This window comes from Tachysurus fulvidraco, chromosome 17 (assembly GCF_022655615.1).
Source record: "Tachysurus fulvidraco isolate hzauxx_2018 chromosome 17, HZAU_PFXX_2.0, whole genome shotgun sequence".
Lineage (NCBI taxonomy): Eukaryota > Metazoa > Chordata > Actinopteri > Siluriformes > Bagridae > Tachysurus > Tachysurus fulvidraco.
In genome coordinates this window covers 9,699,372-9,722,003 of record NC_062534.1, presented here as the reverse complement: position 1 = coordinate 9,722,003, position 22,632 = coordinate 9,699,372, and the positions used below count along the sequence as shown (strand labels likewise).

At 38.0% G+C, this 22,632-nt stretch overlaps 1 long non-coding RNA gene across 1 annotated transcript; it reads right to left on the bottom strand.

Annotated features, from left to right (window-relative positions):
* Positions 1-1,442: 1,442 nt before the first annotated feature.
* On the bottom strand, positions 1,443-18,344 carry LOC113635737. The gene is made up of 3 exons (XR_003438899.2): positions 16,972-18,344; positions 14,354-14,416; positions 1,443-2,556 (listed from the first exon to the last, which is right to left on the bottom strand). It is a non-coding gene; the product is annotated as an uncharacterized LOC113635737 (long non-coding RNA).
* Positions 18,345-22,632: the final 4,288 nt, after the last annotated feature.

Genomic DNA, 22,632 nt, shown 5'->3' with positions numbered 1-22,632 from the left:
AGGTTACTACCTTGGTAAGCAGGCATAATAATATAATGAGTACTTTAACATTTGTATACTTGCATGTGAAAAATGATGAGTAGCACACTCCCGCAGGAATGGAGAATCCCCGGCGGTTCCACACAGAGTAATTAGGCTGGACTCCTGAATGTCAGCCTTGGCTTGTTTATTCTCATTATTTTATCATTTTAAAAAGCCTCTAGGTGATGAGACATGTAGTATAATTACTGCTATTAGCATACTAATTGGGCATCAAAATAAGCCAAGTTAGGAGGCAGCATTCTGCAACATTTTCAAATTAATCAAAACCCAGGTCATGAATAAGACCAAAGTTGTGTTGGGGCACTAATTGCAAGTAATTCCATATTTTTTTTACCTAGCAAATATGGATTATAATCTGAAATTTGTTGCTACACTTATATGACAGCATTGTAAGCCACTTTAACACACAAGCCTGAAAATTATGATTAAGATTTAGAAATTGTGCTTATGAAAGGACCATACAGATTTAACCATTGTAGGCAAACATTGTTTAATATCACACAAATTAGCACACAGTCCAGGGTGTCCCCCACCTTTTACCCTGGCTCCAAGCTCCCCCACGACTCAATAGAGCAAAAGAGGTACAGAGAATTGGATGGATGGGTGGGTGTTCAGACTCCTTACTATAATATCCATAGATGTGAAGGGGGTAGATCCAGAGTATCTTGGCCAGACTGCAGTCTCTGCTATTTAAAATGCAAAAAGAGATTTCTCATGAGATTTAGAGGAGTCATGACCAAATGGCATGGGGTTGCAGACAGGAAACTGATATGGCTAGCTTTGTCTCATCTGGAGGGTGGCCACAAACCTCTGTTTTATGAAAACACTCCCTACACAATTTGGGCCAGAGATAGACTCACTGGTCTCAATGGGGTTAACTTAACACTGTGTCAACATTGAGATGGGGCTAAACAAAGGGGGTTTTCAGTCCCCCCTCCCTTGTTTAGCTTGTCTCATTGTCTGGTCTATGTCAAGCCTGCATCTGAGCTCTCCTATCACTCTCTTTCGAATTGGGTGCAATATTTTGAATAAAATTGACCATTCAAATCACTGTTGGAGAGAAAGATTGGCAGGCATAATGTAGAATGTAAGACAGTCTCATTTTACATTGTATACTTCTTTAAATGAATGTGGGTATGAAAATTTAATATAATTTTTAAGTTTCATCTACTGAGTTCCAAATAAATGACCAAAACACAGTTGTTCCTCTATTCACAGTACAGAGTTGTATTTTTTTCTAAATCTCTACTATTTTAAATGCCATAAATTAACATGACATTATATTTTGATATTGTTTAGGTATTAACAAAACTTTTTGCAGTACCTTGCATATACCTAATTTAGTGGACATGCAATTTACAAATTAATATACATTTACATCATTTAGCATATGCCAGGAATTCATTACATTACAGGGATTCATACATTACCAGGAATAAAACACACTGAGTTCAAGAGATTTCTTGCAAATGTTGGATATAGAAAATAGATCAATATATTACAAATAATCAGGTACTAAAGTACCAGTTGTGTTCAGAATACCACTGAAACTGAACATAAAAAAATATGGACACATATTACTGGATGTATAAGATTAAAAACATCCTAAAACATTGAAAAATGTTGAAAAGAGGAGAGACTCATCATAACATATGAGCGCAACACCCAGTGCTAATACGGGGTGGAAACAGGACATAAACAAAACACATGAACACATGGAAGTGATTACTAAAGTGTCATGGGCTACTAAAATTGATGAATTGTCAGATGAAACAAAGGAACAATGATGAACTGAGAAATATTTTCACAAGTCATATAATGATTGTGTAGTTATTGGTAGTGTTGTTACAATGGTAATTTAGGCATCTTTGAAGTTTGTGAAAAACTAAATAGAAGTTCAAGTTGCTTTTGTTCTTGTTAGGGTATGATTTTGTTATTAAATATTCAGTAGACAAATACAGATGACTGTTCATCTCCTGGGATGTAGGAATTACAAACATTAATAATAAAGATGTTTGCTTCTGATGTCTCCTGCTTATTTCTGTCTTGCTGTTTTTAAACTCGTGTGACACAATGCACCAGCACTAACTCAATTATTTTAATGTAGCAAATAACATTCATTTTAATATCATGTTCAACAAGCACATATGTTAAATCCATCAGTAGTCATGGTAACAATGCCTGGCCTGTTTTTCCACCTTTGCTCCTCAGTGTTGTACTGGTTGTGAATACAATCGGATACTTTTTTGACTTGGCTTACTGCAAGTAACACCTAAAGCTGTAGGTCAGGTGGATGGAGACCTGGACAGTGATTGGCTGCAGTGTTAAAAATAGATTATGTTGCTGGAGATCTAAGGTGGAGAATTATAGGCTGTGAAAATTAATGCTTAGCCCACATGCTGTTCTGGCCACTGGTTCACGTGTCCTGCAGCGCGATGCATGACGATGATCGGCAGGAGATGGTAGTCAGCAGGCAGATCCAGGGTCATGGACTCAAGGGAACACTGGGGGCCTCTAATAGCAAAGGCATATAGCAGAGAGTGAGTGAGCAAGAGAATGAGGAAGAAAACCTGTCTAATATACTATATGCAGACTCATGAACAAACCTTAAGGCAGACAAAGTGGGTTTGTGGTCTCAAACTGCCAAACATGTCTTATTAATCTGCTTATTGGTTTCTTTGATCAAAATTGTGTTTTTCACTGTTTGAATGGATTTTAAAGTATTATATATTATATACTTAAAGTATATAATATACACTTTAAGTATATTAAAGTATTATATATTATATACTTTTAAAGTATATATAATATTTGAAAAATATTATTTAAACTGCTACAGATTAAAATATTAAAAATTAAGATATGCTGTATTAGGTTTACGGCTTCTTTGAAAACAGCACTAGAGAAATGTGTGCAATGGAAAACTATGAATTTCTAATTAATAAACATGAAAAAGTGGGGAAATATTTATTCATTAAAATTATAAGGTAAAAGGATTACCATAGCAAGCAAAAATGAAAAAGACCAGGGGAACACATGCAGATGTTTTGACAAAAAATCTACAACACAGAAGAGGCTGAGAATACATGGTGACAAGGGATTAGCATACAGTTTATTTTGTAATAGTAACTACTCCACAAAATTCATACATTAGTTCTACCTGAATAAAATGTATAAAGAGAAATTCCAGAAATCATATCACACTCAATTGCACCTTATTACTAATTACTCATACCTATGACAATTGTGAGGCTAAGGCAGAACTCACCCAGTGGTCAGCACACTCATTTGTTTAATGATGAATGATTTATCTGGATCAAAGAAGTATGGAAAATGCACATCGATGTCTCAAACTAAAAACATACAGTAGACGAGTCATTTACTTGTTTACATGCATCCCGTAAGTAAATGCAGTAACATGTGGCCTTCTTAAATCTGACTCATCTTGGGTATTTTTGCAGATATGTATCTTATTAAAAAGATCATAACGGCAAAGATACTTTATTCATTAAAACATACACTTTATTATTCTAAAGCATGGGCCCAACATTATGAATGTTCATCCTTGTTCAGTGATGCTATTTCCTTTTGCAGCTATTTTAAAGCTAATTTAAAGCTGGTGCCCACAAATAAAGATTCCCTAATTATTTATAGTGGAGTTTAAATAAAATTATCCTTGAATACTGCTAAATGTTTCACACTCCAGTCATGAAGGGCAATTTTCTGCAACTTTTGCAAAGGTGTCAACACTTGGATAATATATGATCATAATGGTGCTTCCAATACAATCATACTTTATCATCATCAGAGGTAGAAACAACAGAGTAGTGAAACAAGGCAGCACACGTTTTACTGGGACTGTCTGCTGACTCAGCCTGTGCTCTTCAACAAATACACAATTTCTTAGAATTTTGACTTGGTATCCTTAAAATTGGTAGGTGTACTTGCCATTACTCTTCAAAGTTTTGTGTGAAAATACAGTCCACATAATTGTTTAGAGTGATTCGTTAATTGAGTGATCTCTCTCTCTCTCTCTCTCTCTCTCTCTCACACACACACACACACACACACACACACACACACACACACCATCTGTACTGTAGGTAGCACATAGTCTGTATGTGCATAGTATAATCCCATTTGCATCTAAAAATATGACCATAAAACAAGTTAATAAGTCTTTAGCATATGATATGCTGTTTAGTCAATTTGCTTAGTGAACTGTTAATTGTAAAACTGGAAGACATAATGTTTGAGTCCCAGCATTACATCTTCTCTTTTTTAACAGTAGCACTTCATTTGGTGCAATTAACAAATCCAAAGAGATTTATTAGCACACTTCTAAATGGTTAATGATTCATTGCTGTCAGAAAACAGGGGTGTCTCCATGATAAAATTCAGACCCAAATGCAGAGATAGCTAAAAACACGATTTATTAAATAAAACGTAAGACAAAAATATGGGGAACACTAGGAGAAAGAAAATAAAATTGAAATACCATACAAATTTGACACAAAGATGAGGATTAATAACAAATAGGGAGACAATTAGACACATGAGGAACAGGTGTGCTGAGGCAGGAAGGAATAAGACAAGGGCAGGGCATATAGCAGCATAGCCAGAGGGGCCCAAGCAGCATCCACAGCTGAGCAGAAGTCAGCATAACAACCCCTCCCAAGCCGCAGCCAAACCAACGTCCAGAGAGGGAGGGAGGGAGGGAGGGAGGGAGGGAGGGAGGGTAAGAAAAATCCTTTGCCACATGGAGCAAAAGAAAGGAAACACAGGAACAGGTGCAGAGCGAAGTCTACCCAAGAAAACCAACAGAAAAAAAAAAATCTAAATTGTCCAAAAGATCCTCCACCAATTGGTCTGTGTCAGTCTAGAAGCTAGCCCACTGGGTCTGAGAGTGGAGGAATTCTACAATCAGAAAATGGACGTCTTTGTGATAAAATTCAGACCCAAATGCAGGGATAGCTAAAAATGTGATTTATTAAATAAATCATAACACAAAAAAACACTAGAAGAAAAGAACTGAACTGAAACTTAAAGAAACAAGCCGGAGACATGAAAACGATACAAGACGACACAAATTACACCTAAGACATACTGTAACACTGGAAAATGCAAATTATATTCTTTTTCAATTACAGTTATACTTCTGGACCAAGGGAGACATATACTGTCCCACATAAAGTGCTGTTACTACCTTACTACCTTACAAATTATACAATTCATTAGATACCTAGTTTTTCATTTATCAGGTCTCCATCACCACAAGTTGTTTGGAAGGGTTTCAAGAAAAAAGCCTCTATTCTCATTCAAAAACAAACTCAAGCAATTTCCCTGACACTGCTGAAAATTCAAATGGGATCGGAGTCTATGGTCAGATGAAACCAAAATAAAGTTTTTGGCAAAAAACACAAGAGATGGGTTTGGCACACAGAATAAAGTACCAACATGGAAAATAAATTCATGCCCATGATTAAATATGGTGGTGGTTCTTTAATGTTTGAGGCTGTTTTGTTAGGATACATGATATTCTACATAATACATGATATTCTATCTGACATCAACAGATATTAAATGGACACCTGATCGCCTCTGCCAGAAAGCTTAAAATTATCAAAACCAATACAAGAATGGTTTATTGACCACAAAATCAAGGTCCTGCTATGGCCATTATAGTCTCCCATAGAAAACCTGTGGGGTAAACTAAAGAGGAGAGTCTACGATTGTGACATTATAGGAGAGGATGCAGAACTGTTAATTTGGCAAAACTAAAATAACACAATGTATTGACTAAAATGGGTGTATGCTCGCAAGATACTTTGGCAAAATACTTAGGTATGGAATGATGTGTGGTAGTAGAAATAAAAATGATTAAATAATAAAAACAATTACATTGAATATAACCCTAACCCTAGAGTGTTTGTACTTACATAATATATTCATTATTATTAGCAACATTGAATTTGAAAGTAGCATTGGTTACCATAAATACCAATTGTACTCAACAAATACTCAACATGTCTGATAATATTAATTCCTTTGTTTCATGTGAGAACCTGCTGGAAGGAGAAGAACTCTGAGAATTGGGCTAGAGTTCTCAGTGCCTGCTGCATTGTGCAGGATAGTAAGATAACTGAGAAGATGGTGGAGCTTCAGGTGTGGTCTTATTTATTTTATAACACAATGTCAACATGAGGCAAATTCCTTGTTTAGATGCAACTGAAGTGTTTACAATTTACATCAGTCTCTGATGTAACTCTGAAACATACACATTCACTTGACTCTCATTTGCTGGCCCATGTCTTCCTTAGCCTCTATTTTACTCTTTACTTACTTATTCCATTCAGTTTAGGTGAATTTCTGTCATGATTGCTATCTGTCTCTGTTTGTCTATTGTGAGTGAGGATCTGCCATTTTCACCCTGACTACCGTGTGTCACAGGATAGAGAAAATCATTTCCAGTAGCGAGCCTGATAAATACTGTAACCTTTGAAATAATCATCACTGTCTAATGGGCATGTTTAATTACGGAAGTTGCTAATAATACTACATGAAGAAAAAGACTTTTGATTACCATTGCAAGTCTTCTGGGATCCCTTTCTCTAATTGTGCAGTAAGAATGAAATTTTGTGCCCCCCTATTATAAAAAAAATCAACTAAGCCTTTTTTTTTTTTACCTCATACCTCCAGGGTTCAGGGTTTGAGTTCCCCCTCAATGTGTGGACTTTGCAGGTTCCCCCTGGGCAATTGGGGTTTTCAAGTCAAGCCAATAAGCTTTTATTGTCATTTCAACCATACTGTATATAGCTGTTGCAGTACATAGTGAAATGAGACAAATTTCTCCAGGACCATGGTGATACATAAAAGCAAAGACAGAGCTAAGGACTTAGTAAGTAAGTCTTAGCCACATAAAGTGCAACTGTGATACCTGGTGCAAACAGTGCAGGACAAGACAAACAAGACAGACAAGATAGTGCAGGACAAAAGACAGTGCAGACATTGCAAGTTTTCTCTGTGTATTCCAGTATCTTCCTCCATTACAAAGACCTGCATTGCAGGCTGATGGCATTTCTAAATTTCTAGATTTATACCTCAAACGCTGCAAAAACAGAGCTGCTAAAATCATCAAGGACTCAATCCACCCCAATAACCATCTTTTCACTTTGCTGCCATCTGGTAAGCGCTTCCGTAGCCTGATGGCAAAAACCGCGAGACTTAGGAGTTTCTTCCCCCAGGCCAACAGGTTCCTAAACTCAAAACCAGCCTCTTAACATCTTCATGTCCACTTAATATTCACTTTATCAGTAAGATTTTCATCATTCACTACCTCACATTGACATAGTGAAAGTGTCAAACTGTTTGCACATTTGCCTCTTGCACATTCCTGTGTATCTTAATATTTAAGACTACAGTATAATGCACATATGCACATTGCCTCTTGTACATCCCTGTGTGTCTTATATTTATAACTACAGTTTACTTTCATGCACATTATTTTCCATTCTACAGTATACATATTTTTTTATATTTTATTCTTATATTTTCATTGTTTACTTTTATCTCATTTTTCTAATAAGTGCAATGTCCATGGAGTGGACCTGACTCACATTCACTGCTGGTTATACTGTATATGCCCTATATAATTGTGTACGTGACAAATAAAAATCTTGAATCCTGAATTTGTCAATAGTGTATGATTGTGTGTGCGCATATGTGTGTGCCCTATGTTAGTTTAGCACCACATCCAAGGTGTCTCCTGCCTTGTGCCCTAGGTCCTGCTGAGATAGACCCAAGATTCCTTGCAATTCTTCGTAAGAAAAGGGTACAGAAAATAAATGGAATGCTGGATGGATATTTGCATACCTTTTTAAAAATCATTTTCATTGAGTAATACTTGTGTTTGAATGTCTTTAACTGGTGGACTGTATGTATGTGGAACACGGAGTGTAAGAATTAACATGTATGAAAACATCCAAAGCATGTGCAGTATTTTCATATTTCATTCATTTTCTAACCTTTTTGTGATGGTTTACAATATTTGTACAATATTTATATTCATTGAATTAAACATATTCCAAGTTCTTCTATTGGTGAATAGATTTATGAAATTGCCTTTCTCAAAAACTTGATGTTAATTTATTTTGATGCTAGGTTGAAATTGATTATGAGTGAAAGGAAGGTCTTGTGGTCATATTCAGTGGTGGGGCATTTTGTTGAACACTACAGTTCAAAAGATATGCCAGGAACAGGAACAGTTGTTCATATTTTGACTTGTCTTGTGCAGATAATTGATTTTCTGAAATATATAATTCTGATAACCTTATATAAGTCCAAGTCTGAAGTTACATTTGCAATCTGAATACAATACAATTTTGATATTAATTTCTCTAAATGTGCTTCCATCCACCCAAAATGCAGCCCAAAACCATTGAAAATAGTATCAATATATGCCTAGTTTTTTAGCTTTTTGTATTTGAATCATTAAAAATCAGATGCATTTCACATAATATCAGGTTGTATATCATGGGTGGGGTCTGGTTGGATATGTGATGCATTTGGTAACTTTTGGTGATGCCATCATTTCTGTTTATATTCCATCGTTACAAAATAATTTTATTTAAATTTGACAAAATTCAGTGTTATTAACCTTAACGATCACACAAAGCATTTTAATTTATAACTAGAAGGAAGTTTTGTCTTTTTATTCACAATGTCAAATAAACCTGCTTAGCTTAGTTTGAAATTTTATAACAAAGCTTTGGTTTGGAATTTCGAATTTCTTTTATATTTTTAAACATTTATATTTTGAAAATATACAAATATATTAAAATACCAGAATTTAAAAAAAATAATGGGGAAAATAACATTACTCAAATACAATAATACATTCCAATGAAAGTAATTCATGAAATTATGTATTTGCTGTTTACCTGAGACCTGAAGGTATGTGCCTTGACTACAGTGCTGCCCAGGTTAAAGCTAAGAATTTGAAATGGACCGTTTCTAAGCTAGTAGGTTGTGAAGAGGATCTTGCGATCTTTAATAATAATAATAATAATAATAATAATAATAATAATAATAATAAATATAGCTGCAAGCAGCCATTCCGGGGTCAAGCCGATCAGATGCGCTCAGAACATGTCGCTGATGAACCATACCAAGTTTCGTAGCGATATGGCATTGTTTATAAAATCTCGTTGCCACTAGGTGGCGCTGTCATGAAACGTCGCATGCACCCTTAGGTCATGACTATAATGACATTTACCAAGTTTCATGTCGACACGCATAAGTTTTGCGAACATACTGCCTCACGTCTGTTTTGGCGTTCTCGCCACCATGTATGTTGCCATGGTTTTTGTATCGTTTGACTCAGCATGCCTCAAGTAGTTTAACAACACCTCCTTCATGATTTTAGACGCAAGTTTGCAGTAGTTATAAGCGAAAACAGCTATTTTTAAAATATTGTGACCACTAGGTGGCACTGTCACGAAACGTTGCATGCACCCCCAGGTCATGACTATAATGACATATACCGAGTTTCGTGTCGACACGCATAAGTTTTGCGAAGATACAGCCTCACGTCTGTTTTGGCGTGCTCGCCACCACACAAAATGGCCGAACGAAAACCGTTTGGTATCGTTTGACTCGGCATGCCTCAAGGAGTCTAACAACACCTTTCATGATTTTAGACTCACGTTTGCAGTAGTTATAAGCAAAAATAGCTGTTTTTAAAATCTCGTGGCCACTAGGTGGCGCTGTCACGAAACGTTGCATGCACCCTCAGGTCATGACTATAATGACATATACCAAGTTTCGTGTTGACACGCATAAGTTTTGCGAAGATACGGCCTCACGTCTGTTTTGGCGTGCTCGCCACCATGAATGTTGCCACGGTATACGAGAAGAAATTGGTCTATCAAAAAGCTTTTGATAACTTTTTGTCTCGGGTGTCTCTAGATACTACATACTAAAGGACATGCAAATCTGACAAACGGTCTAGGAGGAGTTTGAAAAAGTAGGTTTTTTGGAAAATTCAAAATGGCGGAAAGGTATTCATGACAGAAAGGACGTCATATGGTGCATTCGAATCGGCATGAGCAAAGGGTCCAAAATATGCAAAAGGTTTGTCTCTAGGCCTTACGAGTCAGCAGTTATGAACATGAACATAATTGGTATTTGGACTGTTAATGGCACTAGAGGGTTTGAGCTAGACACACCAAAGTTGCTATAGTAACTTCTAAGACTGGCCTCTACATGTGTGCCAAATTACAAAACTTTCCTACGTACGGTTCTATGGGCTGCCATTGACTTCAATGGAAGAAGAGGAAGAATAGTAATAATAAATATAGCTACAAGCAGCCGTCGCTGATGAACCATACCAAGTTTCGTAGCGATATGGCATTGTTTTTACAATTTCGTCGCCACTAGGTGGCGCTGTCACAAAATGTTGCATGCACCCTCAGGTCATGACTATAATGACATATACCAAGTTTCGTGTCGACATGCATAAGTTTTGCGAACATACAGCCTCACGTCTGTTTTGGCGCGCTCGCCGCCATGTATGGTGCAACGGTTTGGTATCGTTTGACTCAGCATGCTTCAAGGAGTCTAACAACACCTCTTTCGTGATTTTAGACTAACTTTTGCAGTTCTTATAAGCGAAAATAGCCGATTTTAAAATCTCGTGTTCAATAGGTGGCACTGTCATGAAACGTTGCATGCACACTCAGGTCATGACTATAATGACATATACCAAGTTTCGTGTTGACACACAAGTTTTGCGAAGATACAACCTCATGTCTGTTTTGGCATGCTCGCCACCACACAAAATAGCCGTCTGAAAACTGTTTGGTATCGTTTGAGTCAGCATGCCTCAAGGAGTCTAAAAACACCTACTTCATGATTTTAGACTCAAGTTTGCAGTTATTATAAGCAAAAATAGCTGTTTTTCAAATCTCGTGGCCACTAGGTGGCACTGTCACGAAACGTGGCATGCACCCTCAGGTCATGACTATAATGACATATAGCAAGTTTCGAGTCGACACGCATAAGTTTTGTGAAGATACGTCCTCACGTCTGTTTTGGCGTGCTCGCCACCATGTATGTTGCCACAGTATACAAGAAGGCATTGGTCTATCAAAAAACTTTTGATAACTTTTTGTCTCGGGTGTCTCTAGATGCTAGATACCAACGGACATGCAAATTGGACAAACGGTCTAGGAGGAGTTTGAAAAAGTAGGCATTAAGGAAAATTCAAAATGGCGGAAAGATATCCATGATGGAAATGATGTCATATGGTGCATTCGAATCGGCATGAGCAAAGGATCCAAAATATGCAAGAACTATGTCTCTAGGCCTTACCAGTCAGCAGTTAAGAACATGAACATAATTGGATTTTGGACTGTTGGTGGCGCTAAAGGGTTTGAGCTAGACACACCAAAGTTGCTAGAGTAACTTCTAAGACTGGCCTCTACATGTGTGCCAAATTACATAACTTTCCTACATACGGTTCTATGGGCTGCCATTGACTTCAATGGAAGAAGAGGAAGAATAATAATAATAAATATAGCTGCAAGCAGCCATTCCGGGGTCAAGCCGATCACATGCACTCAGAACATGTCGCTGATGAAAATAGCTGTTTTTAAAATCTTGTGACCACTAGGTGGCGTTGTCACGAAACGTTGTAAGCCCCATCAGATCATGACTATAATGACATACACCAAGTTTCACGTCGACACGCATAAGTTTTGCGAAGATACAGCCTCACATCTGTTTTGGCGTGCTCGCCACCATGTATGTTACCACAGTATACGAGAAGGCATTGGTCTATCAAAAAACTTTTGATAACTTTTTGTCTAAGGTGTCTCTAGATGCTAGATACCAAAGGACATGCAAATCGGACAAACGGTCTAGGAGGAGTTCGACAACGTATGTATCAAGGAAAATTAAAAATGGCGGAAAGGTATTCATGACAGAAATGATGTCATATGCATTTGATTCGGCGTGAGCAAAGGATCCACAATATGCAAGAACTGTGTCTCTAGGCCTTACGAGTCAGCAGTTATGAACATGAACATAATTGGATGTTTGGACTGTTGGTGGCGCTAAAGGGTTTGATCTAGACACACCAAAGTTGCTAGAATAACTTCTAAGACTTGCCTCTACATGTGTGCCAAATTACATAACTTTCCTATGTACGGTTCTATGGGCTGCCATTGACTTCAATGGAAGAAGAGGAATAATAATAATAATAATAATAATAATAATAATAATAATAATAATAATAAAACCGACAATAACAATAGGTGTCTACGCCCCTTCGGGGCTTGACCCCTAATAATAAGAAAACCGACAATAACAATAGGTGTCTACGCCCCTTCGGGGCTTGACCCCTAATAATAATAAGAAAACCGACAATAACAATAGGTGTCTACGCCCCTTCGGGGCTTGTCCCCTAATAATAATAATAATAATAATAAAACCGACAATAACAATAGGTGTCTACGTCCCTTCGGGGCTTGACCCCTAATAATAATAATAATAATAATAATAATAATAACTTTTTTGATAAGATTATCAGTACACATGTACACTGTGTAGATATTTTTTGGATGCTCAAAAATGCCATCAATACAATACTCAAGCTGGTTAGATTTGTAATCAGTGGGGATTATTTGGATTACGCCACTAAAGATGAGTTTCTTTCTTGATCTTTGTCTAGCCTGCATGAACTTACAGTACAACTGGGGTTAATTCCTATAGGGGATGTATTCCAATCAAAACAGAGAAAAAGTCCTAGAGCTTAAAGGGGATATTTATACAGAGTTATACAGATAAAGAAGCAAACATCTGTTCTTATATCAGGGAGTAATACAACAAAAAAAACTTACTAAGACAAAATGAATATTCTTAAAGCAATTTAGACCTGACTAACGCCATTTTTGGCAAGCACACTCCACAAGTGGGACAGACTGAAGCTTCTCTAGTAATTGCTTAGCATGCCAGTGGTTAATTTGTTTTGGTTAGCGAATAGGGTCAACTGCTTTAAAAACACATATTACAAGACTACCACAAGATTGGATTACATTATTTAAATAAATACAGGGCAATTTGTCAATGTCATGTTAGAGGAGCTGCAATCCCCCTCCTTATTCTCATTCCTTCATTCCCTCTGGCTTCACGCCCCTCTGGCCAACAACAGGAAATGGTAATCTTGATTGCATTAACCTCTGTTAAATCATGCTGACCTGTATTTTCTGCCTGGATACAGATAATGTTCGCAAGCCTCATTTATCAATCGCAAGAATGCGCAAGTTGGATTATTAACTCCATGCTATGCATATCACTGAGTGACACATCAGAACAGTAGATGCAGCAACATAATAATTTGATATTGTTTTGGAATCTAAGACATCAGGTAGTGTTTCAATATTACATTCTGTCAGTTAAATCTCTGCAATGCATTAAGAAACATAAGTTAATTGATGACAGTAAAGCTATACCTGATGATGATATCAGTAGAATTCAGAATGGGATTCTAACCTTTCACAACATAAAGCTAATATTTGTCATTAAACTATTCAGTCTTGTTTTTTAGAGCCCCCTGTTGTATTTATACAGTTTCACCAGGTTAATATATTAAATCAACTTTAATAAGTGTTGATTAGTACACATGGAAAGGCATTTGAATAGAAATGCATTTTTAAATTCAGTGCATAGGGTATTTTTATATGTTTCCCATTCTGAAGTTTTTCTTCAAATTTTATGTCAGTGTGAAGGTGAAGAAATATACAGTATATAATGATATTTGCATCTTTTGGAAAATGTTTCAATGGGAGAGTCAAGAAAGGAAAGGAAATTTAAAAATCTCTTTTTCCCTTAGGTTTGAATTGAAAGAAGAGCTGATCCACAGGACTGTAGTCTATATTGGTTGTTTACAAATAAAAAGGAAAATCTACAGTAATCTACAGTTAATGATTCTGATTCATTAACACCAATCTCTTGGGATGCTGTTCTTTTAATTTTGTATTTAATTTATATGAAAATTTTATATCACTTTGTATTGCAGCTATATTTAGTTGCTTAAAACATTAATACAAATTTTATAATGCAATGCTAGAGAATTTCTGAAAGCCTTATGTCAAATCCATGAGGTGGAATTTCAGGTATTACATGACATTGCCTTTATGTAAAACAATGACAATTTATATTGAAAAAATAATCAATGAACATAATGTGACATGGACATTTATCTATCTAGTTTCTAATAACATATGGTTTAAAACACTACTAAAAAGGTTACCTGTAGTTTTTAATGAAACTGGACCACCAGCCTTTTAGTTGAAGAACGTTGATTTGCATACTCCTATAAGGAGAAGATATACTGTAGTAAATATGCCATTTTAAAAGGTAAACACAATATAAACACAATTTCTAGCAATATAAAGATATTTATTTATGCATTTAAAAATTATAGTTTTGAATTTAATTTTTAAAGACCTACAAATATCAAAACAACATCCTTAAACATAAACATAGCTAAGTGAGTAACATATTTTCAAAGTGCAGTTCTGCTAAAGAAGTTATTATAAGGAGGAGTGGCAAATAAGGCAAATTTTCAGTTTCTTGTTTTGGAAAACTAAATATTTAGTTTATGTTACAGCCAGGATATCAGACATTTTCTAAAAAAAATAACAGGCTGAAGGATAAATACAATTTAATATACATAAGTATATTTATCAAACATAATATTGCTGCAATGGGGGCACGGTGGCTTAGTGGTTAGCACTCGGGATAACATAAAAAAGGGGGTTTTATTGAAGGGGAAAAAATAACAAAGGGCTAGAAACACAATTTTACTTTGATTTACTTTGACTACCTCATTTAGCTGTATCGGTATATGTTTTTTTTATTTTTAATATAAATATCAGGCTGACTCATTGTTTCAAATCGCTCATGTAACATTAATTATCAGATATTTCTATTTGTCCAGTATTGATAAGTTGTAGAAAGAGAAGACCAAGCTTTGTGGTCTTTCAATAAGATTTGAACTAACAGTATACAAAATTTTTTTTTTAAAAAAATGCATTTTTTCCTGCATTCAATATCAAAATAAACTAATTTGTTTTTGTTTTACCTATCAACTGTAATTTAGGCAAAAAGTAATTTATCAATCACTTGCAAAACTATTGTAAGATCACTTCTTGTTCTCTTTGTGATATAGTGCTCACTGTTTTTTTCTCAACCACTTGCAGATGTGCATTTTTTTTTAGATGTGCACTTTGTCCTCTTTATTAAGCTTATTAATTTTCTCTTGATATTGCCTTTAAATGCATTTTCCTGCCTAGCCACATTTCCATTCTGTACATGGCACCTGCCCTCAAAAGTGTATCCTTAAAAGAGGTCTTAGGTGTTTCACCCCGATAGTATCTGATTGGATTAAAATAAACTTTCACAAGTGGCTAGAGAGGAAGTAGGTCTGAGAGAGGGTGAGGGATTTGATGTAGACTTCACTGACAAAGGGATATTCAATCTGCTCTGCTGAGCTGTAGCCAATCACTCTCTAGATTGTTTTGCTTTTCCAGATGAAAGGGTAACCAGAGAAGCTGGCAAGAACTTTCTTTTACTCATCTCTTGCTTATGCCCATGAATTGGTACAAAGGCATGTTTTGTTTGGGTGTATTGTAAGCTCCTCATTTTCCACAATTGGCTTAGCTTTCATTTAGAATTTCCCCCTTTGGGAGTAATCAGTCTACAGCAGTCCAGGAATGTCAAATTTTCATCTACTCCCAGCTTCCCATATATTAAGTATTATTACAGTTTGATCTAAAAAAAAAAAGTCAATTAAACTATGTATGGAAAATAAACAATTATTGCATATTGCTTTTGTTGTTATTTATGGAATTTTTAATTACTGGCAGAGCAGAACATGTGCTGTTGCATATGGTACTTTTTAAATTGTAATGAAAATGTGTGTGAGAGAGAGAAAGAGAAAGAAAGAGAGAGAGATTGGCATTGATAAATAATATTGCTGAAAAGTGAAAAAAGAGTAAACAAAAATAAAGGGCTCATTTTGTGTTGTCCCACACTTACCTCCCATCTCCTCATTTCCAGTCCATGTAAGAGTGTCATATACCTACTGTATTTAACCAACTCACTACAGCTGCTAAACATTTCCTTTCCATTATCTCGTTTGGCTCTCCTCTCCCACTTGGCTCTCCCTCATCTGCTGAGGCAGTGTGACAACTTAGATCATGGGTCTCACAGGTCGAGTAAAAGAAGACGGGTGATCTCCTTTCCTTTGTACTCTCTCTGAACACATATTTCCCCACTTCAGCTCCGGGAACTCACTTTGTGATTTCTCCTGAGGAATTATTATTGTGTTCATCAAGCTCTGATGAGCTGGTATGCAATGAGCTGGTATAAGTGGTATGCCATTGAATTGCTTCCTGAAAGGAACAATCCCTGGCATTTGTGTTGTTGAAGGCAATTTCATGCACTGTCGCTAAGCTCATCCTATGCTTGTTTGGCTGTATTTCCAGCCAAGCACCTGCGCCTTGCGTCTCAAGTACTGAGTGTGTCGGTCAGTGAACTCGCTTTGGTCATGGAGGTCGCAGGTTGAGTCAGCAGAAGACGAATGAGAGATTTTTTTTTGTGGTGTATGATTTCTTTTAACCTGAATAGGGATATAATTTTATTGTATTTGTATATGTATTTCATGCTGCTTTCCACCTCCATGCAGATGTTTCCCATTATTCACAGACCTCGACACTGAAGAGTCAAGGTCATGGAATAATCCTTATTCTGCCCACTTATTCTCCTCTGTCACAGCTAACCATTGTGTTATGTCATATTTATAGTAAAATGTGTCTGACGTTAGTTGGTCCTTTGACAAGCTTTCAAATAAATTATAAATTGTACCTTCAAAGGGGTGATATGAATGTATGGTAGACAATCGGGTAGGATAGCAGATAGGCAGGCAAGCAGACAGACAGGCAGGCAGGCAGGCAAGGTGGCAAACATGAATAAACAAGGATGCTCCAATAGCTTAGAAATGATTAGCAGGCAAGATGATTAAAGTGGTACAAAGTGTATCCAATGAGAGATCAAAACAAACAAAAATATCTCCAAAAGTCTTGTAAAGAACTATATGCCTCAACGTCTTTCCTTTGTTCTCACGATTCATCTAAAAGGTGAGCGGCGGCCATCTTAACTTTAAGGCCATCTCAAGCTCTGTCAAACTAAAAGTCCTATTCAACTAAAGGGTATGGGTGCTCCTATAGCACATATTACCATTTTACCAAAAAAAATGGCTCTTATACATTGTGTGCCAAGAGGAGCATGGGTATGTGGCGATGCCCGTGGTTAAAGACAATTCCGTGCTATCTCCACACATTGGCACACAATCTGCTCTCCAATTAAAGCCCAGTCTGACCATGGCTCTTATAGGGAAGGGGTACATGGCCACAGGTCAAGCTACAGTAGTGTGGCACTGCACACAATGGCGCTTTTGCAGTCATAGCAGGCTGAATTGAAGTGACGGGCTCATCAATTTGGTCTGAACTCTGCCAAGCCAAATATTTAGCCCTTAATGCCACAAATTAGACAGCACACACCTTTGGCTGGTCCACTGATGCATTGTCATTTGGCAATTCCACTGCATCTGTTAGAGATAAAAGACTTCTAGACTTTTAGATTTTTGCTAAGGGCCTGTTCTTCCCTCACTGCAGTGTAGCTTGGTCTATTAAGCCAGGCTGACCTGCTGAAGTGGGGAAAAAAAGGCTAGCATTGCAGCCCAAGCACCCATCTGTAAAATCCATATTGCCATTCAGTGCTTAGGGGCACACCCAGAAGCCAAGAGAGAACCTGGGGTCTTTCATCTCCACCGAGAGGGCCAGAAAGGAATCCAAATGCCCAAGGGCTAGGGTTTCTAGAAATATCCCTTTAGGGCCACCTCCACTGCTGCCTACTCTGCCACCTCTGGTACACCATGACCTAGTCCAACTGTTTCTGGTGGCTCTTCTTTGTCCAACCTGAGTCTGGCTTGCAAAACTAATTTCACTTCTGGATGATGCTCTTTCTGAGATTCCCATCAGGAGAAACCTCCTCTCTCAGGCACAGGGGATAAATGTCCACCCCCACCTCTGAGGGGGACCAGCTCTTAGACTCCGGTCTCCCAAGCGAGGTTGTGGAGACTTAGTTTAACTTTCACCTCTGGTGTAATCTGCATCATAAGTATCTAGTTCACTGCATTTTGTACAGTGCTAGAGTTCGCGCAGGCATGCATCTTATCACCCTGTACATTGAGATGTATGTGGCAACCATTGCTGAAAGTCAAATGCCTGTTCTCTGGTCTTTCACTTTCTGTGCAATGTCCGAGGCTATCCTGCAGATAATGTCTCACCTCCTAGGACCTCACTGCTTTGCTGTTAGCATTGGCCACAATAAAAAAAGTAGGAGTTTTGTAGGCCTGTCAATTCCATTCTATTCAATTCAAATTTATTTGTATAGTGCTTTTATCAATCGACATTGTCTGGAGGGCACTCTGAGGGATGGGACACAGAAGAACTGGCACAGAGATGGGAGTAAAGCAAACAGTATTGTGGGTTTATTTTTCTTTAAGGTGCAGGTGCAATTTGGTACAGCAGAAAAGCAGTGATAAGGTGAAAACAAACTTGTCCCCCTTTTTAGTGGTTGAAATAGCTCTTATGCAGGGATTCAGTCTCCCAGCCTAGGCAGCGTGAGGGTGGACAGCAGCAGCGAGGTGAAGCAGTCCTCTCCAGGCGTAGCATAGGCTCAGCTGGCAATCTGAGCTTTGCCTCCTTACCTCCCTTTAGCTGCTGAGCCTAGATTTCTGTGCTGTGCTCTCCTCCTGGGGAGTGAATGCTCCAGCAGTGCTCCTGATTAGCTTGTGCTTTTTGGTGGGAGTTGTAATGAGTTGTACCGTTGTACTGAAGTTTGAGAGAACTTGTTGAGGTGCTGCATTGGTTGAGGTGCTGCAGTGCTGCATTTTTCTCTTTCTCTCTTCTTGGCTGCCATTGCTGTGGGCGAAGAGCGTTTTTTTTTCCTCTGTGAATTGCAGTGGTGCACATGTTGCCATCATATGTCGTACGGATCGCAAAGTGACCACTAGGGTAGCCAGAAACAAGCTTCATTGCAGCTTTAAAGCATTAAAACACGAAAAAACCTATTTACCTAGTTAAGTTTATACTCTCAAGATTTTCTTAAGCCCACACACAAAGCATAATATTATACATAATACATAATATTATTCATAGCCGTCATACTATTTGAAAATTTTTTTGGAGAAAACTGACCAGTTTTTCCCTTACCTTTAGACGCTTCCCTTTCTTCACTGGGGTAATATTTTCCAAAACAAATATTCCACAAAAATCCCCACAGGTCCAAGGAACTGGAATCTGTAAGCCTTTTAATCAAATCAAAGCAAATATTCCGTTTGTGTTCCGAAAACTGGAAACAGAAGTGCACCACCATCTTGTTTTTTTGGCTCTAACTTCTCATTGGGGGTTTCAAAAATTCTAAATTTACATCATATTTATAGCCCAGGGCCTAACGAATCAAACAAGCCCTTACTTGAGCCAATCGGTGCTTGTATTGCAGAGATAGACGGCTGAGAAGCCAATGATGTCATGACATCATTTTTGGGAACCCGCCTTTGACTGACAATTACTCCTTCCAATAGCAATGAAATGGGCCGGGACCTCTATAGCTGTTTAGCCAATAAGGAGACAATTCCAACGGTATGCCACGTCTCCAAAGCCTGGAGCTGCGTGAAAAAGTTGCGCAAAAGAATTATTGCGCAATCCTCGACCTTTTCACACTCTCAGAGCTCAGGGTATCAGGTTACACATGACCGGACGGACATGTCCGTAGAAAAATATTTTTATTGAAGCCATTTTTGGGTCTTTTGACTTGAATTTTTTTTGGTGAAAGACAAGACATGTGGCTATGACCCTCAGTTGTTATTTGGTCCCTAACATGTTCCAGAGAAATAAGATTAATCAGTTTATCAGGTAAACAACTCAGGCGGAAATAAAAACCTTACATTCTAGCCTCTGTAACTTTGTGCCAGTAAGGCCTAGAATCAATCTGAAACTAGAGAATCTCTTCTTTCCAATGACACCAGGCTCACCCCTGTGTGTCAAAGTATGTGGGAGCTGTACCACTTTTTGTTGGGTAGGTCATGTAGGCGAAAAACCTGCAATAGGGCGAGATCCCTAAGAACAGCTTTACAGAACATTATAAACAAAATACTATATATATATATATAATACAAAAATTAGTATTAGACTTATATTTAAATGTGTTTGTATTTATCCCCAGTGAGCAAACCTGAGGTGACTGAGGTGACTGTGGCAAGGAAAAACTCCCTTAGATTGTAGAGGAAGAAACTTTGGGAGGACCCAGACCCAAAAGGGAGCCCATCCTAATTTGGGTGACACTGGAGGGTGTAATTGTAAATTTGCAGTCTGACAATTGTGGTTTGATTGGGGTTGTTCTTGTTGTCAAAGACACACAAAGTTGGCATCTCCTCATAGAATGTAGTAATACTTCATGAGTGTTTTTTTTTTTTTTTTTTTTTTTTTTTAGCAAAATTGCTTATTTGTTGACTGTGAGCTTCATTCAACAAAAATACCTTTCAAAAAACAGTATCTTTGTGCCTGCACACTGCGCTTGGACAGCATTTGTGGGTAGTCTGTGTTGTACTTCTTCTAGTGAAATTGAAAAGAAAATCAAATCAAAACAAATTTTATTTGTCACATACACATACATACTGAGTACGACATGCAGTGAAATGCTTTTTTCTTTTTGACACTCACTGGGGAAGGTGTACAATGTCTTTTGTACAAGAGGGTAGTGTCTTAAGCGTCTCAGATGGTACAGATGCTGCCGAGCCTTCTTCACCAGGGTGTTGATGTGACAGGACCAAGACAGGTCCTGGGTGATGTGAACACCCAGGTATTGGAAACTGTCCACTCTCTCCACTGGAGTCCCGTTGATGTTTAGCGGTTGGTATGACTGCTCCTGCTTTGTGCTGAAGTCCACTATCAACTCCTTGGTCTTGCTGACGCTCAGGAGAAGATTGTTCTCCTGGCACCATCTCTCCAGGTTTTTAGTCTCCTGCCGGTAGGCCGTCTCATTGTTGTTGGAGATCAGGCCCACCCCGACAGTGTCGTCAGCAAACTTGATGATGTTGGTGGAGTTGGAAGTGGCCACACAGTCATATGTGTGGCATATGACTGTTTAAAGCATCAACAACTAACCTTCAGCCCACACTGACTTGATCATCACCAGTCATAATGGCTAAAATGTACACCTGGGTGTGGTGCTGCTGGCAATTTGTGCCTCCATAAACACAAGTAATATATTCCTTGCACTACAAGCCACTGCCATTTTCACAATGCTATTATGGCCTGTTTATTATTAAAATATTACTTTTACACTGTGAGCTAATAGATGGTAAAACCAGATCAAAGTTGGTGAATAAACTAAGTAAAATAGAACTAAGTAGGTGAATAAAATACAAATCAAATTCAAGATCAAATTCAAATTTTATTTGTCTCATACACCATCATACACAGTGCAGCATGTAGTTCAATTCATTTAAACTCAAATTTATTTGTATAGTGCTTTTATAGAACATACCATAGAACATGGATCCCCTACAGTTTGCCTACCGTGCAAACAGATCAGTGGACAATGCAGTCAACATTAGACTGCACTACATTCTGCAACACCTGGACTGCCCAGGGACATATGCCCAGATTCTGTTTGTTGACTTCAGTTCGGCTTTTAATATTATAATTCTGGAAATTCTCCACTCCAAACTCCTAAGTCTCACTGTACCACCTTCCATCTGTCAGTGGATCACCAGCTTCCTGACAGATAGGAAACAACAGGTGAGACTGGGAGGTGTAACCTCCAGCATTCGGAAATTCAGCACTGGCATCCACAGGGATGTGTCCTCTCCCTATTCTCCCTATACACTAATGACTGCACTTCATGTGACCAAACTATTAAACTCCTGAAATTTGCAGATGATACTATGCTCATCGCTCTCATCCAAGATGGTGATGAGTCTGCAAACTGGCAGGAAGTGAAGCGGCAGGTGCTATGGTGCAGTCAGAACAGTCTGGAGCTAAACACCCTCAAAACTGTGGAGATGATAGTGGACTTTAGGAAAGACCCCTCAACACTACTCCCCCTCACAATATCTAACAGCCCGGTGTCATCTGTGGAGGCCTTCAAGTTTCTGAGCACTACCATTTCCCAAGACCTGAAATGGGAGTGCAACATAAATGCCATCATCAAAAAGGCCCAGCAGAGGATGTACCTTCTATGCCAATTAAGGAAGTATGGTCTGCCACAGGAGCTGTTGATGCTGTTCTACACTGCAGTCATTGAATCGGTCCTGTGCACATCCATCAACATCTGGATTGGTGCAGCAACTAAACAGGATAGAAACAGACTGCAATGCACAGTAAAAACAGAAAAAAGAATTGGCGCCCCCCCTGCCCACTCTCCAGGACTTGTACGACACAAGAACTGGAAACTGGGCAA